Here is a 14,875-nt window from a genome sequence, read left to right on the forward strand (position 1 = left end):
TTCTTTCTTTAGCATCTTTTGGAATGTCTTGCTTGTAACTACATATAAGCAAGAGGTGTGAGGAAATGTGGCAAACCTGAACTGACTCTGTTGTATACGATACAGCAGGCCTACATGGAGATTAATTTTCAAGGGTCCCACATGAATGCACAGTGCCGCATTTATGTATGAGTGAGTGGACGAGGGGAGAATGGGAGACATAAAGAAAAGGGGGTATGCTGACTCATGGCCATCTTAGGTGCTCTATATATTGTCCGCAGTGAGACAATCGATCAAAGGCTTAATTTTCCCACTCAATTCATCCAGCAGCGCTAACAGCAAGCAGCCACCAGCTGGCCAGCAGCATCTCTGGCAGACTCCCAACAGCCAGTGTGAACAGGCCTCCATGCGACCCCACCATCCCAGGGATAGCCGTATCACACCGCCCTATAGGCAGGCCGGAGAGATGCACTTAAGCCTAATTCATACTTCGCCGCATAACAAAAATAACCAAGTCAAGGTTGTTTTCTCCAAGTGACATTGTCATGCGACAAAGCATAAATTATGGATTCTCTTCGAGCTCAGCACTTGACATCTAATTCCGTCTAGCGCTAAGAATGATATGCGTATTCAAAACATGAGCGTATAGGAGAACAAAGGCAGCAATATGTGCTTTAATCTGTCACCGTAGCTCCTGCCCTGCTCGCTGTATGCAGATCCCCCACCTAGCCACCCACACACTAACATTCACCGACATACCAGAGACACACATGCACATAAACGCTCCATATTGCATCATTCACCCACCCACCCAACAACCACCCACATGCGTGTGAGCGCACGCACACACACACACACACACACACACACACACACACACACACACACACACACACACTGTACAGTACTTATGAACATTCTCCCCGGTGCACTCTGCCGATAGGAAAGGAAGATGGATCACCATGTGAGGCGACTGACATCTTGTATGTTTAAGAAACTGCTGAATCCCATCCACTCTTGTGGCCGGAATGACAAGGGAGAGACAAAAGAGATGGAGATGGGGGGTATAAGTAAGTTAGGTGTGGAGGGGAGGTATAGGTGGAGGGAGCGAGTGATGGATGAAGAGGAGGCTTAGCAGTGTGCAGATGGATGCTGAGTTGGGAACTCGCTGTAGGGGAATGTTTGTGCCCGGGTTCCCTCCTTCCATCCATCTCCCTCCGTTGAGCATGCCCGGTTGGCCCTCCCTTCCCCCCCTCCCTCCAGTACAGTTCACAGCATATTTCTACATTCCGCGTTGTACAATGGTGTCGCATAAAAACAGCGGAAATACACAACCTACAAGCTCACAATGCGTTGTTCTTGTGATATGATGCATTGTAAGTGTTGCCCGGGACAGACTGCAGCTTGGTCAGTCACTCCTGGAGAGAGCAGAGATAAGTCTGCGTGCTTTTAAAAAAAAGTATAAATTAAGAATTAATAGTGCATGCAGTAGCTCTTGCACTGGTTGCAACCATAAAAGATGGAGTCAGGAAAATCACCATCGCCGCTTTGCAATCTGCAGGAACAACTCCCCGGAGGACTTTGCTCGCTAAACTGCCCTGATCCACAGGGTGCATCACCTGTGTGATGGATTTCACTCGCACTTGTCTTGGCACTAGAATCCATTATGAAAGGTTACACCATATTGCCCCTGTCGGGTGGAAACCAGAGCAAAATGTTTTTATTTTATTTAACAACATTTTAAAATAGTGAAAATAGCTAATCTACAAGCTCAGTATCAGCAATTTGCATGACTTTTGTGCAACACTCATGTACAGTATGATGAAGTATACAGTAGGGAGTCAACAAAGAGAGAAAAAGAAAAAAGAAAAAAGATATGGAGACAGGTTTCTGCCTGACAGCAAACTACTGTAAGCAATATACTGTATGGAGCAATAAACACGTACAGGCTTGTACTTCAATTATTACATGTGCTGGCCCATCAATAAGCCCTAATCAAGCAATCACCATGCTCGATCCCTAAAACAAGAAATAATCTAAATGTGAATCTAGATGTGAAATTGTGTTCAAAACCTAACCCTATTCATAAACTTAACTTCAGTAAAACTATGCCTGCTATGAACTTAATTCTAATACAAGAATACAAGAACCGGCCCAGCGTGCGGTCGGCTTGTTTTGGGGTGAGCCAAGTATACAGCCAGAGGTATAGCATTCATTAGGTTTCAATTATTCAGGACAAGGTCATTATAACTGCCTTTCTTAAGGGGCTTGAAGGGACTCCTTTGGCAGTTGTGTCTATATAAAGGACGATTTGCCATCCCATATCACATGGGTAGAAAAAAAGAGTTGTTTTGTGGTCAGACTTATAAGAACCTCTCTTACATTCAGACTGCCAAACGTCTCAACTCCTTTCAAGACTACAGGTCTTTGTTCTTATAGGCTGCTTCAACTTCACACTAACCTACTGTCCTCTCAAATCTCAAGCCTATCTTGTCAACATGTCCCTGACAGCAACCATCAGGTGACCATTGTCACCGGATCCAAGCACTGTACTACCAACCAGGTCAGAAAATGTGGCTTTCATCCAAAGAACTCCCTTTAAAGACTGAGGCCAAAACACACACTCATGAGTCATGATTCTATTTGATTACGATTCACCTGTCAACAATTACATCTGATTAGAAGGATGTATCATGATGCTGATGCGTCCTGCAATTGATACATCGTCAATTTTCTATATTCCTGCACATGGCTACTTTTTCGTCAATTACTATCACTCAGATACACGTGTACCTTCCTTTGTAGTTATTTTTATAGTCTGTGTCAAACCTGTTTTGGCATGGAGCAATTTGTGCAAGTTACTCCTTTTGTTGACACTACACACTAATCACTCGATCTCCTTCAAACATAAAAGTGTCAAGTAGGGAGGCATTGGCCCCATTATTAGTCTTTGGTATAATGGTATAACTCCGACTTCCCAATCGAAGGACACTCTCACCACAAGGCCTCTGAGCTGGCCAACTGAAGTGAACTGAGGCCAATGGGAATGGAATACATCCGGTACTGATTTGTATGGGTTTTGGACTTCTCACCTCGATCCTTAATAATCACAATTCACCTGTCCTGTATATTAACCCCATGCTTTTCACTCACTCATCGTAAGCTTGTTGTTTTAGCCTCAGTGGTAGAAGCCTCGATCGATCCGACCTCCAGAGTTTACGGTTTAAAGTTATTTCTGTTTTGAGCTCAAGGCTTTTCTTGTGTTCAGTATCATTCCTTGTCTGACTGTCAGCTTACCCCCTGCCTGTCAGTCAGCCTGCCATTCCAGCCTGCCCACACCATTCACCATCGCTCCTCAACTGCCAGACACCTGTACAACAATACTCTACAACTCTACTCTACAGCCGATTCCCAAAACCCTGTAGCTGAGTGGGCTTAAGAAAGGAGGAGAGGAGATGGAGATCTCTAAATATCAAAAGGATGAAAAACGAATTGAGCGTAAATGGAAGAATGAAGCAATATGTGACATTGTTGTGGTATCAGAAACATGAAAGATTGATGACTCCTGTGTTAGGTTAAACTAATGAAGCTTCTTTCTATCCAAAAGGCAATTAGGCTAATCCTCTTTATCTCCCGCAGACGAGCTGTCATTTGGGCAAGGGGCGGGCGCTGGTGTCACTGCAGTGATCACTACTATCTCACAACAATAGCCTCGCCACCAGAGGATGTTTGGAGTTTGGTGGACGGTCGGGATGGAACAGCAGGATTGTGGATTGTGAGGCTGAGTATTGAAAGAAACATCAAACATGACATACTTGGCGATAACAATATTGGGTAAAAAGATGGTTGGACACTTTTTAGCCATTAATTTGCTGTTGTGATGGTTCATTCTATAGGGGGAGCTGTGGGGAAAGATAGCACAAAGTAAGTTTGATGAAATACATGGCAGTGAATCTCATGGAGCCTCCTGGCAGGAATATAATTGTTGTTTTTATGCAATGCATTGCTATTTTCTTTTGGGACTTTGAGGATTAGGCCTACTCTACTTTTGGACGGTAAGAAGATCAGCAGTATTTGTTGGAAATTTGTTTCTGGATTAATTTGGAATATATTTACATCATACATTGGAAGCATTCGAGGGAGCTTTAAAGGAACATTACTTCTATAAATGTAAGAAGGGACAAAAGATCTGGCTTTGTTATTTTACTGTTCATTTGTATTTTGATTGAATTGAATTATTAATTTGCCTTTATTTCTTTAATATAACTCAGACATACAATTTAGGATGAGGGGAACGCACGCGCACGCACGGACGCACACATATTGTGTGGCTGTACTGTCAGGTCAAATCTGATTCCGTTCCTCTGTCATGCACTGTACAGTAGCCCAACATCTATGTTCTCTTGTCAGTTTACAGTCAGTGTGTGTGCGTGTGTGTGCGTGTGTGTGCGCGTGTGTGTGCGTGCGTGCGTACCATATAGTGTAGGTCTTATCAAACATCCATAACAAAGTAGCCATATTAATGTGAAACATCTATATTGGCCAAATTCATATACACTAGCGGTCCTACCATATGGTGTTAAGAAAGCAATTTGCGGGCCTCTTTCCAATCTCTCTACTCTGTGTCTTGTCTTCTCTTGATAGTATACTTCACCTCATTTGCTCCACTTCACTGTTATAGCCATTTTATCTTTTCATCTCTCCTATCTATTAGCCTTTTTATGTCCATCATTTTCCCACTTTCATCCTATCTCACAGGGTGGTCTTAATTTCACACAGTGACCCAACTGACCTCACATAATAGGATTTATAATGCACTTGATACCAGAAGACCATCAATTCAAGCCCCCGGACCAGCTATGGACATCCGGGTGATGTAAATATGCAAAGAAAAAAACGGAATGTTAACTGAACTAGTGTGAAAAGCAGGTGGCTTGCGCACATCCAGTTTCTTGCTGGTGCTGGACAAAAGGTCATACAGAGAAGGAGAAGTCTGCACACAGTCTTTGCTCCAACAGTGTTTATTTTTGTTTAAACACCGACATTATTCAGGACACAACGTTCCAGCGTGAGCGGCCTTCATCAGGTGACATGTCGGTGTTTTAACAAAAATAAACACTGTTGGAGCAAAGACTGTGTGCAGACTTCTCCTTCTCTAACTGAACTAGTGTGGACATTTCATAGTTTGCTCTCTCCTCCCATCAGTAATTATCAATATGTCCTGAAGCAAGACATGGTAAAGAAAATATTGTTTTGCCTTCTCCTCCATTAGACGTTACTTTTACATTTACGATTAGATAGCTTTGCTATTATTTGGAGCATAGGCTGTTTATCTCCAAGTAAAAGAAAGGATTAAAGGTTGCTTTCACTGCCTCATTGATTTATTGTAGTTTGAGTCACCACCAGAGCCCCTAATCACTGAGGCTGAAAGTGTTGTTTTGTGTTTTTAGACAGAAACCCTGTTAAGCTTTACCTTTTGTTTAAAAGGTCAGGATTCAATATGACATTTATTTGACAAAAGTCTGAAGTCTTGTTAGATTGTATTTGTATGTTTTTTTTTTTTAACCCTAACCCTATACTTAGTTGACCGGGGTCCCCCAAGACTCTATACTTAATCTGCCACTTTCCCCCTCTACACCGAAAATAGATGATCTAATAAGCTCTACTTAAACTATAGCAGCAGCTCTATGCTTTGAGTATGAATCAATATGCATGTGTATCACAGTAATCCCTGACTCTCAGACGCTGTCTCTGTTTAAGTATAGTGCTTGTAGATCTGGTCATTATTTGAATACAGCTGCAAGTACTGGCATACATATACTACAACAAAGTATGGACCATTAATCAATTAAATGGTCCCGCACAAGAGGATAAATAAAATCAACTAATCAGCACAGCAGACAGAAGAAGGTGCAACACTCCTCGATCTGCTCATGCTTATTGTGCAGAAATGTAACGTGTACTGGGCGGCGGTGGCTCAGGGGTAGAGTGCCTGGATGGCAACCGTAAGGTTGCCAGTTCGAACCCTGGCTCCCCCAGAGTTACTGTCGAAGTGTCCTTGAGCAAGACACTGAACCCCTAATTGCTCCCGATGTGCTAGTTGGTGCCTTGCATGGTTTCCGCTGCCATCGGTGTATGAATGGGTGAATGTAATGCACAATCTCTGTAAAGCGCCTTGGATAAAGGCGCTATATAAATGCACCATTTACCATTTACCATTTACTGTGCACAGTGCAGCACCTATAGGTGGAGGGAGAGTCATACACTTGGTAGAATGTTCCTCACACAAGCGGCAGCATAATACATGCAGCCTTCATAAATACTGTACATGCAGCGGCACATATTAAACAACTCAAACACAAACGCAGAGATGTGGAAGAGAGAGAGAGAGAGAGAGAGAGAGAGAGAGAGAGAGAGAGAGAGAGAGAGAGAGAGAGAGAGAGAGAGAGAGAGAGAGAGAGAGAGAGAGAGAGAGAGAGAGAGAGAGAGAGAGAGAGAGAGAGAGAGAGAGAGAGAGAGAGAGAGAGAGAGAGAGAGAGAGAGAGAGAGATACAGATAGAAAGATGGTCCCCCTGGGATTCACAGTACAGACTCCAAAGTAAGAGAAGAGGAGGTAGTGCATGGAACCTGTAGCCTACCTTCCACTACACTTGATCACCTGCATGCCCATACAGACATTTCAGCATTGCAACTTGCAAAATCCAACCGTGTCAGACTGCTCATTGCAGAGGCAACAGTTAAGACTATACAAACAACTACAATCACTCCATGCTGTAGATGTAGAAAGACGCCTTTCCTATACTAGAGTGTCATACATAAAGCACATTTGTATAATCCATGTACAAAAACTACTGCAGATATCAATTTTCTGTTATCCTGCCAGCCATATTTACTTTTGCATATTTGGCTGCTTCGACTGCCAACACTAGACTGTAAAATTGTGAGAATGATTAACTTTAGCCTATATTGCAAAGAAAAAGTGGCATTGCTAGTGATAGCGATGTCAGGATCTATTCTGAAAAACACGATTTCAGAGATGGCTCAACAAAAGCTACAGTAGCCTATGTTGTTAACTTATGACAAAAGGCTCTTTATTTCTGTTCTCAAACACTCAGTCACAGAACAAGCTTCCTGAATCCACCTGAATCGTTCTGTAAGGAAATTGTTCCATTGTAGTGGATGGAGTAAGGCATCTTCGGTGTCAGTTTCACAGTTTGAAAATAAATATTGCAATATTTTAAGATGATACTTAATAGTACTATTCTCTAGTCTACATTTTGTCACTCTAACAAGTTAACATTTTGCATTTGTGTCAATGTTATGATAATTATAAAATGAATCATTCTAAACTGACCCCCCCCCCCCCCCCTGTTTTAGTAGAATGCAAAAGGGAATAGGCATATTGCATTGATAAATATTAGGCCCTACATTGTCTCAAAGACAAACTCGAAATTAATTCAGTTGGTCATTCAAAACATTTGCCTATGATGAGTAGGAATCAGCCCATCGTAATTCCTGACTCCCAGGCAGACACGATGTCTCTAAAGTGAATTCAAGGGTCACCTAGAATCGCATCTCGGCCTATTTTCAGTGTTTAACAATTCAATATGCTTTTTGTTGGCTTCTAGTGGGCATATAATGGGCTAAAATGTTCCTCCAACATCAACGAGATCAAAGTTTCTCCTTCTTCAATAAGACCAGCGACCATCAAAGGCTCATAAGAGCTGGTGCCTGCATGGTGGAGAGAGTGATGGTAGCCTCGGTTCCAGGACCGTTTTGGCTCTGCATGTCTACCATAAACCATTATGCTCATATTAACATAATTATGCAATAGCCTATATTTCCATACAGTTTCTCAAAAATATTTTTACATGCATGCCATATGGATATATTATGGATGCGGTTGTCAGTAACAAGAAGGTATTTCTGATTATTCCAAAACGGTAGGATATTATTAAAATAAGTCATAGCCTACATGAGGTTCTTTCAACTTACCACTTTGCGCCGTATAGGGGATTTCCAGTTACATTCTACTGCAGGTGTCCACACGCTGCGCTACCGCCGCACTGGACAACGATCCACTCCGGTGCGCTCCAGGACAGCCGGCTGTCAGCCAGAGACGTGACCGGAATAAATTTCGTTCTGTTTTGAATTACTATATTATTATAATTTGAGGACAAACCCTCCACGGATTAAGGAAAGAGAAAAGATACTGTTCATAAATCAGTCAATTCCTCAGAGCGTCGCGTTCCCGGTTCATGAGCAGCACGCTGTGCACTTTCTAGGAGGACTGAAGCATGCATCCCGCACACCAGTCCAACGCACTGCAGCCGCCGTTCCATCCAACATCCAATACGGTCACTATACTGCAAGCAGAGAGGGGGAGGGATGGAAGGTGGATGGAGAAGGGATGAGAAGCGTTTTAATGCAAGGGGGGGTGGAGACAGGGATTGAGCTAGGAAGGGGCATGTGATGGGTAGCGTTACAAGGACGACCTGAGATTCCTCAAGGGTGAACGTTCCCATGTAGAAATTCAGTGTCATTCATCCCCAAATCTAAAATCTCTGCACACCATGGCATAGTCTATATTTTTCGTCTGTTCCACTTGCCAGCGCAGCATATCCTATATCCGTTTGATATATTGCATGCAGCCAGTCAACCAGTTAGGCTTATATGTGCTTCAGTTGGGGGCTTCCAACCATATGGTTTGGTAACACAGCAGATAGTATAGCTAATTTCACTGTAAAAGAGCTCAGGCTCCCCAGACACCTCCTGTAAAGCAATACAAGGGATCATGAAGCTGAGAGCTGGCCTATAACAGAGAGTTCTCTGAGTCTGAGCATTAATTCCCTTGTGGTAAAACATTTTTTTGCCTATATTTATCCAGGATAAAATCCTGTGTTAATTTAAGTCTAAGAAACGGTCCACTCAGAAGGAAATGAATGCAGATGTAGCCTATTGTAGGTTTTATGAGCACAAAATGTGCTTTGTTTAGCAACATCCTGTTTTGCACATGCACATTCACACCTGCACAGATTGTTTTTTAATCCAGGGTACATGGTAAAATACTGTTCATTTAAAATGTAAATTTATTTATGGATTTTACAGTGTGTGAGCTGCCCAATGCAACCGCATGCAGTCAGTTGGCAGCGCAGCTGGGGGTGGGGGGTGCAGTGCCTTGCTCAAGGGAATTTCAGTTGTGATTATGGAGCTATAGAGTAATAGAGGACTGTACCCCAACCAGATTTGTCCCTTCATGGTCTGGTGAATTGAACAAGAACACTCGATCTGGCACAATCTTGGCCTCCACTGCATGCCCCGACCTTAAAGTGTAAATTAATTAAAGATTGATTGAATACTTTATTCAGTTTGCACAGACAAGCATGCAGGAGAGTATAGGCTACAGTTCAATACAAGGTCTGTTAAGAGGATTTTAAAACACTCTTGGCTATATCTTGCGCCACCCCTCAGCCCCTTACCCCTTATCCATAAGCTTAATTGCCATTTTGAGCGGTGCCTCTGCTCCACTATGTGTGTCCCTATGTATATGATTATGTATGCGTGTCCGAGCATGCACGGAAAGCTGCAACACAATACCTCTGTCATTTCTCGACCATTTCGGACACGAGAAGGCTCGCCGGATCTGGTATTGGGGGTGAATGGTCAAGATTTCAGGGGTGAAATTATAGGCATAGAAGAAAGATAAGTAGGTCCACACACTGAATGATAGGCCTACCCTAAAACTTAAAAGTTTTATTGGTTACTTTACACCATGGAGCCTCTCAGATCTTCATCAGGGAATTTACATTCTGTATACAGTAGCATCCTGTATTTTGTCCCTTGAAATTCTGATAAGCACATTGAACCACATGAGCTTGTAGATGCACATTGAACCATGTGAGCTTGTATATATTTTCACTATTCCTCTATTTGTACGATACAGGGCTTAAAAAGGGGAGTTAAAACCTTGGCTGATTTGTTTTGGGTAGCTATAGCTAAAATGGAAAGCTGCATAAAGACTGACCTTAACACACTGAACAAATGCCTATGTCTGCACATTGGCACACCCATGGCTCTGGGCACACTGTAAATCTGTAACACCCATTATTCATTTGATTAGCTGCAGGCAGCTGCGTTGTTGCTAGCCTGCCATGTTTTAATCTGCTGTAGTTTTTAACCTGAACTGGAAAACAAACTGCAAAATGTCCCTATGGTTGTATACCCCTTGGACCCATTGAAACTGGGAAAGCATCCGTGTCATTTTAGATTTGAACCACTTTAACCATTATTTTATACTTTGGCTATTCAAAAAATAGCAGATATACAAGCTCATATTGCAGCACAAAATTATGAAAATGTGTGCAAATCTTTGAATAAATGTCTCTATCTATCTATCTATCTATCTATATATATATATGTGACCGAGACCTAGATATGGCCGGGTCTGGTCGGGGATAGTGCCGAGGAGAGGGGAACAGAAATCTCTCTCCTTGAGCGCAAGTGTGGAGCCGGCAGTCGGTGGCAGATCCTGACATAGTATCCGAGGTCTGCTGCTGCTATCTGGGGTCCGTCTTAGCTTAATCCGTCCGTAACTTGCGTAGGCATTCATATTTATGTGTGTTGGGATGTTCAGGGGTGATGTCACCCTGACGTCCCGGTTGTGATGTCAGAGAGGCACTCTGACCTGAGATCAGATTCATACGAGGTTTCCACTGGACACACGCTGGTCTGATTAACCCATTCTGACCTGAGATCAGATTCTAGAAATGTCAGTCGCTCTTCGATTTTTCAAAAATAGCAGACCTACAAGCTCGTATCGCGCCACTCGGTGGCGCGATATGAGCTTGTAGATCTGCTATTTTTCAATAGCTAAAGCATAACATGATGCCAACACCAAAATTGGGTTGCCCGGTCAGAATGGGTTAAAGCTACCTGATTTATGGCAAAACTTGACTTAAATAATATTCACTATTATTGTTCCATAAAACATTTATTCAGCTTTTTTTAATGCATTAATTGCATACACTATTCGGTGATATATTTTCTGACAATTCTTTGCCATTTTCTGACGAATATTTTCTGTGGCCGAATATTCGGTGCATCACTTGGGGGTCCTTGACACAAAAACGCTAACATAGAAACATACGATTTTCAGAAAACTGTAGAATTGGCCTCAGGTCTTAATGGGTACTAGTGGTTAGGCAATGTTTCACTTAAAGACTCACATTTCATATGCTATTCTGAGTTGATGAGGTTCACATAGTATGTAAATAAATCCAAAGAATATACAAATAGAAGGCCTTGAAAAATTGACCAATGTCGGGATCTGAAAATGTTTTCCAATTACATTAAGTCCTATAGCCTACCTATAATTAATGTTAATGTGAAAGTAGAGTCTGTTCACATGACCTTTAACTAAAAATTCACCCCCCCTCCAAAAATAAATTAAAAGCGCAACAAAATCAATGCAGTTACAGTCACTGCGACAACTGAGATTCCCACAGCGGGTGAGCTTGGCAGTTGGCACACTGCTCCCCCCTCCTCTCTCTCTACAAAAATAAATCACAGGATTCAATTTATTTTTTGAATTTGTGCATAGTAAAAGGAATTAATGAAAGGAGAGATTACAGTCCAGAGTCAGACTCATCCATGCCGAGGAGTGATTTGTACATGGATTACAAAGTGCTCTTGATGTCCTTGCATATTTGGCTGCTTCGACTGCCAACACTAGACTGTACAATTGTGAGAATGATTAACTTTAGCCTATATTGAAAAGAAAAAGTGGCATTGCTAGTGATAGCGATGTCAGGATCTATTCTGAAAAACACGATTTCAGAGATGGCTCAACAAAAGCTACAGTAGCCTATGTTGTTAACTTATGACAAAAGGCTCTTTATTTCTGTTCTCAAACACTCAGTCACAGAACAAGCTTCCTGAATCCAACTTCTTCCTTGAAGTAACTTTTAAGGGATATAACTTCCACAAGTAATACATGTACATGGTGACACAAATAACAGGTTGAGTAAAACACAGGCAGATATGGTTTTGCCTTAGAGCTTTTAGAAACATGTCTCTGTGTAGAAAGCATCCTATAGTGTTTATAATTTCAATGTACAGATTATTGATTTTCTATGACATTCTACTCTTAGACTGATGATAGGTTCTTAGTTTACTTATGATCCTATAGATGCCTATTTCTATGCATTTGATGTATTATCTTGTGTTGTCCTTGTTTACTGTAAATCGCTCTGAATTAAGAGCATCTCCAAAATGCCTGAATTGTAATTGTCTGCCACCATGCAGCGATCATCCCTTGCACTGCACCACAGTATGCAAGCTACTGTATCTGATCTACCCAACAACCCAACGTCCCATCCTTTTTTGGCAAAACAAAAGCAAGTAGAGAGATACGGATACCCTCAATACTAATCTAATCTATGTAAACAGTAACATCCTGTACCACTGAGATACGGATACCCTTAATACTAATCTAATCTGTGTAAACAGTAACATACTGTACCACTGAGATACGGATACCCTTAATACTAATCTAATCTATGTAAACAGTAACATCCTGTACCACTGAGATACAGATACCCTTAATACTAATCTAATCTATGTAAACAGTAACATACTGTACCACTGAGATACAGATACCCTTAATACTAATCTAATCTATGTAAACAGTAACATACTGTACCACTGAGATACAATCTGTGTAAACAGTAACATACTGTACCACTGAGATACAGATACCCTTAATACTAATCTAATCTGTGTAAACAGTAACATACTGTACCACTGAGATACGATACCCTTCTAATCTGTGTAAACAGTAACATACTGTACCACTGCGAAAGCTGCCAAATGCCCACATCCTTGGATCTCAGCCAAATAACTTATAAAGGTCAACACATATGTAGCCTACTAGCGTGTATACTATATGCATGCACACAGGCACACAACTACACACACGTCTCACGCACGCACGCACGCACACACACGAATTGTGCATCTGTGCAAAAAAATGAATTGTGCATCTATAATGTGGTGTTCATTTTGTGAAGTCTGTGTTGCACAGCAGTGAGCACGTCCCTACAGTACAGTATGTATTGTCAGACAGCAGGTTGAGCAGTGAGGTGGTCTGTGTGTTTCTGTGTCCCGGCAGGCCCCGGCTGCACGCTATCAAAGAGTCCGGTAGAACCTCCGATGAACCATGTACACACATCAACACTGCCTCCCCCCCTGGTAGTAGCCGGGCTCAGTGGATAGTGATATTGGATACTGTATCATCATATTTCTGTTTGTTACTATACTAGGAAATAGCATAGTATCCATAGTTGTCTCCACCAGGCTGAAGGCATGGGGAGAGAGTATGTTTTGCACTCCGTCCGTCGGTCCGTCCGTCCGTCCGTGTACAGCTAATCTCCGGCGCCGTTAACCCGGTCGATGCCAAACTTTGCACACACACTCCCCAGATGCCAGGATGAACCTCTGCCCCAATTCTTCGAGAACGGCATGTTATAGCGCCACCAGGAGGCCACAACCTGACCTGCCCTGTTGGAGACCCGTTTTCTAGTTTCCCCTTTACAATCATGTCCCATTTGTACTGATCATGCATTTGTGGGATGAGCAACACAGCTGATGGTGTATGTGTGTGTGTGTGTCTGTCAAACATTAATAAAAAAGGAACCTAATTCATGTCAAACATCTATAGTGGCCAAATTAATATAGGTCTACCATATAATGGTGTTCAGAACCAATTTACAGGTCTATTTCCAAGTGAAACTGTACCTCTTGGTTTATTAGCACCACCTGACTTGCAGCACCCACGCATCCTGCAGAATTGAATTGACATGCTTAAATTGGGCCTGCAGTGTGTTGTTCCTCTCTGTCTTACCAGCATGGTTGACAGTGTGTTCCTCTCTGTCTCACCAGCATGGTTGACAGTGAACACATGTCTTTGATACTAAGAAGGGCCCAAACACCTGAGGGCCACCTTTTCTAGTGCTCAGGATAAGGATGCTAGGGTTCATATGGTTAAGGATATAATGGTTAATTACATTTTGTAAGTACAAATCTACATGGAATAATGTAATTCTGACGATAATTTGGGGAACGACAATTACAAATAAATAACTATAAAGGCTATGATGTACAAACTTTACCATCTAATTTATATTGAAACATTATGTTTAATCAATTTAGTACTATAGACGAATAACAGTTTAAGTCCACATTAATTATCCATAATGTATAAATGATGGATAAGGGTCAGGACAACTAGGCCTTTTCGTGGAGGGGTCAAAATAAAAAAGATTGGGGTACGGCCTGCTGGGCTTGGGACCATCTCTAAACTGAACTGCGAAGTTCAGACCATAAAGTGGGCGTCTCAAGAACACGACACCCCAAGAATTGATTGATTGATTGATTGAAGTATTTATTAACAGTTTGCAGAATGGGTACATTTCACATGAAAGCACAACTCAATACAAAGACTGTTACTGTGGATGACACACTGATAAAGTATTACAATTGTTTACAACAGGGTCCACCATTTTAAATTAATTTGAATTTCAATTCATCAGAAGACTAGTTACTTGCGCAAGCAGAGCGCGCAAGTATTGTGGTCGTGCTGGTACGAATGCACGTGTATGCTTGGTAGGTATTGATGGTGACGTAATTAAGATCTGTATCAATGCCGGGTTATAACTGGCTTTTGATGGTGACGTAATAAAGATAGGTTTCAGATTACATACAGACATTACCTTTAATTCACCCGACACTGAAACATAATTATCCTAATTATGTCACCATCGACAGCCAGTTATAACCCGACATTGAAACATATCTTAATTACGTCACCATCAACATCAGTATTTATACATACCAAGCA

The sequence above is a fragment of the Protomyctophum parallelum genome, assembly GCF_964188405.1.
Source record: "Protomyctophum parallelum genome assembly, chromosome: 8".
Taxonomy (NCBI): Eukaryota; Metazoa; Chordata; class Actinopteri; order Myctophiformes; family Myctophidae; genus Protomyctophum; species Protomyctophum parallelum.